Here is a 4773-nt window from a genome sequence, read left to right on the forward strand (position 1 = left end):
CGTTAGCTAGTTCCTTGTTTCACAAAAATTTTAACGAAAAATCTACTTTGTGCCCCTTTACTTCAAATACAAGCAATCAAAAAAGTCCTCAACTTGAAATCCGCGGTTTTTTTGATTAAAAAAAAAAATATGAAGAACTTCAGCAGAAAATCAAAAAAAAAATATTCAACCGGTTCTCGCTAGTCATACTTTTTTGCCACTTCTTTGACAATAAATGGATACCCTGAAGTTATCATAAGACATATTTTTTCTCAAAACCACCCATTACAACCAACTTTTCTGACTTCTTTGAAATTGGTAAGGTGCTTCCTAGCCAAATCATGCACCGTTTACTGGAACAAGTGACTATCAGAAAGAGCCTAGTCCAGAGAATACAGCGGGGGCTGTAACTAAAATTTCATTAACTTAAAATTTAATTAATAATTAACTTGTAATCTTGTTGCAAATCGATCAAGATATTAATACAAATTTTTTGTTGTTGTGTATTTTCAATAAAATGCATCCAGAGTGAAGATAAATGCACACCATGATGTAGCCATCTTGAAGATCTGAAATGTTATAAAAAATATAAAAATACTAAGTAGATACAGCCCTATTATTTCTACTAACATGTACAAAAATGGTTTTATAAAATTTAATTAAAAATATTTAAATACAAAGCTTTAAAAAAACATAGGAGAAAGCACGCTACCTTCGGATGATTTATGCTTCGCACAAATCATTTTTTCAATGTGTTATAAATGGATTTGGACCATTATAATATTATATTTTAATAGCTAGTCCAATGCCTAAAATTTTTAGAAAAGAGCTATGTTTGAAATCCATATGGAACGCAGAGAAAAAATTTAATTGTCCGAAGCTTGAGTTGTCTGAAGGTAGTGCACTTTCCCATACCTACCTGAATAAATGTATAAATATTAATATTATACATTCCTGCGGCTCTTAATTCATACTCTCGTTGCAGCATTCCCAGGACAATTAGGAAAGATTTTTGGTCTTTCAATTTCAAATCATACCAATTCGTCAAATACAAAGTTGTCGATAGTCTTCCCATTTTGATTTTGATAAATTCTCCAAAAAGACATGGTAAAAACAATAGGATTAGAACACAAAAAGCCGTGGAGTATCCAATTGGATTTCCTGGGTTTAGACGAATGAAAAAAAATATAGCAAGACTCATAAAAGCACTGGAAATAATTTGAATTAATACTGAGAAAGATATGACACTTTTTAAAAGATTGATGTTTTCTACAATATCACAGTATCTTATTGTGATAATTTTAAGGAAATCAGGACATTCTTGAATTTTATCTTTGTTGATTGAAATATAATCGAACAGAATGTCTGAAGCGGCCATAATTTGGAAACCGTGATAGGCTACACCTAATTCAGTAAAAATAATTGATATACAGGCAATTGCAAGTAAAATAAATTGCACTAACAACATAATTTCGGTATAGTACGGTAAATCAATAGGGACAAAAGGTATTCGAAAGATGATCCCAGAATTTCCTTCTAAAGCATGATTGATCGAAAATAATGGAATAGCTATTGAAAAAGATGTGATCCCAATTCTGAAATAAAATGCACAATTTACTATTGTTACTATATTTCTTATAACAATAAATAATTCGGGGCTATCATCTTCCAGATGAACCCCTAATTAAAAAAATAAATAAATAAATAATTGAAAATGAAACATACTTGCAGAAAGTTAACCATATGTCGCTAAATTTTTTCAGATTCCTCTCACCAATGGTACTCAATTCTTCATTTTCAAAATTATTATGAAGAAATTCTGCCTTATACAGAAGCTTTATCAATTTATCACGATGATAACGCATTGACAATGTTTTCGAACATACTTGTAAACTTCCGAAACAGCACAAAAACGACAAAGCTAAGTTCGTAGTGAGACGTCCTTCGAATGTGTTCACCATATAAGTAATTGCAAAAATCGATATCAATGTAGTTGAAATGAAAGGACCTTTGATCAAAAAACGTTCCCCACGTGATTCATTTGAGGCCCAAAAGCTCGAAATCGAGATTCCCAGCTCTAACTTAGGTTTTATTTTATCGAACATTTCCAAATGGCTTCGCGAAGGCATAGTTTTGCGATAAGTTTAGAGAAAGCTTTCACTAAAGACTGAAACCAGCTTCATATTCGTTTCTAGTATTGAGTATTGTATAAAATTCCTTCCCTTTAATTTAGGAATTGTGGTTGTTGGTGAGAAACGAAAAATGAAAACAGGTGCACATATGCACCTGTTCCTTTAAAGCTTCTAATTAAATTGATGTTGAAAGTTTGCAGTTGATTCAATCTAAAATGTACGAAAAGGGGAAAGGGGATTGAGTGGGAAGAAAGTGAATTATTAATATTATCCTTATAACATCTATAAAAAGTATATTCTACAACTGTCACCAAAAATCAAAAGTATAGGGTAAGAGCTCATAATTTTGACCAGTCTGCTTATAAGCATCGAAGTTCCAAGTTTGAAGTGCGATATTTTCAATACTAATTTACTTTTTTTGTTACTCTCTTTTCAGAAGGGTTGTTTGGAAACTTGGCAAGCTATTTATCGTCTTATTTTTACTAAAATTAGTTTTAATACGTTTAAAAATGAATTGATATGTAGAGGTGAATTTGACTCGAATTTTGGACAACTTGGTTATTAATTTGGACAACTTGGCTGTAAATTTGGACAGCTAATCCGCCTCAACAGGATGCCCATTGTTCTTCATTTCATGAACCAATCTTACCAAGTCCTCTTCCTGTTAATGTAAGGGAAACGTAGAATGTCACACGAAACCCGGAAACTTTCCATATCATAAATTGAAGTGAGTTGACTTCGGTACTCCAAGTACGTGCGGATTTGCTCATTCCCTGGCCTTTCTAGGAGCCTTTCAAGGCATTTCTCGCTACGTCTCTTTCGTAGAGATGATGCTCCTTTGTTTCTCCTTTGTCGGATTCAGAATTTCAATACCTTTCCAAAAAATCCAAATTTAATCAATTCGGTTGAAAAATGAGACTTCCAAAGAAGTTGACCTTTGACCTTCAATAATTCAAAATGGCGAATTTTTCGGTCATAGGTATATTTGGGCGAAATGTTCACCTGGTCTAAAGCATATCCGAAAATCATTGAAAAAGCTTGGGCCAATTTTTGCAAAATTGGAAAAACTTTGTTTTTCGGGAATGTTAATAATATGGGATGTAAAATTATTCTAAAATCGGTACTTAACCGGTTCATTATCGATTATGACCAATGCAGTCGGGTTCAAAATTTCAATATCTTTCCAAAAAATCCAAATTTAACCAAATCGGTTGAAAAACGGATCCTCCAAAGTGATTGAACTTTGACCTTCAATAATTCAAAATGGCGAATTTTCCGGTCATAGATATGTTTGGACGAAATGTTCGCCAGGACTAGCTCTAAGACATATCCAAAAATCATTGAAAAAGCTTAGGCCAATTTTTTGCAAAATTGGAAAAACCTCATTTTTTACCTAATTTTGAGGGATAGGGAACGTATGAAAGGGGAAGGGGGAAAATAAAGAGGTTGAGCACGAGATAATGTCATTTGAGGAAAGGTCACCGAAGACCGGAAATCGATATCTCTTACCGTTTAAGCTCCAGAACAGTGCAAAGTTGAAAAAAAAGTCGATTATATAACTGCTCTCTCTTTGAGTTCGAGCAGTAAAAATGTACCAATTTGTTCCTGACAGTGGGAACAAAACAGCCGAGTGCAACAAATTCTGTTCCAACTTTCAGGAACAAATTTGTATAAAACGAAATCGACTCAAATTTGTAGACATTTCATCGTATCAAAACGGTTCCAAAAGAAAACTAAAAAAATTGTAATTATATTTCGTAACAAAACTGAAAACTCTTTGGAACAAATAAATATCTTCTCTAGGTACAAATTGATTCCAAAAAAATTTGTTCCAAGGAAAACTTGGTCCAATATTTTGGTCAGTGTCCAAAAACTTTTACCTTGTACTTTCCAAGTTTATCCTTTACCGGCCTGAATTTGAGCTTTGGGAAGGATAGTATATGATACGTTACTTTCTTGAAGTGTCTCGTCCACCGCACTTCAATGTTAAAATGTAAATTACTAAAAATGTTATATTTAAAGTTGACCTAATCTTCTATTTAAGCTAAATTCATTGTCTTTTATGTGACAGACATTTCCTAAGAGATTACACTAAATTAGTTGTGAACGGAGTGATATTTGAATAGAATATGATTCATTTACTTATTTTACATTGGTGTTTTTTGCTTTCCTTTTTCATTAACATTTTCCACTGTTATTGTTTTCCACTGAACTGAAAAACAAATGCACTATTCATGAGCACTGACTTTTTCCTGCTGCAAATGGATGCAGAGATTGTTCACCAATCTCCGCAAGGAAGTTCATGCCGAGATGGACAATGCCAGGATGAGTTTTTATACCATTCCCTTTAGTTTCCGGCTTGAGAATATGCTGTGGCGGCACAATGACGATGGCAGCTCGTCATCGTCTATCACTTTCAGCTCATCATTTTTACATGGGGTATAATTTAACCAAAATACTGGAAATTCGTACTAAGATTAAATTTGTAGTTTTTTCTGTCACATAAAAATCAAACTGGAGCAAAACCAACGTTAAAAGACGATAAAATTTATATCTTTCAACCACGATTTGCATAACCGATTCCGGGATCTCGTCATGCTCCACAGACCATACACCAGATTCTCCAGCCACTCCTGGCCAACTTCCCGTGCCCGAGATTGAA

The sequence above is a fragment of the Phlebotomus papatasi genome, chromosome 2 (genome assembly GCF_024763615.1).
Source record: "Phlebotomus papatasi isolate M1 chromosome 2, Ppap_2.1, whole genome shotgun sequence".
Taxonomy (NCBI): domain Eukaryota; kingdom Metazoa; phylum Arthropoda; class Insecta; order Diptera; family Psychodidae; genus Phlebotomus; species Phlebotomus papatasi.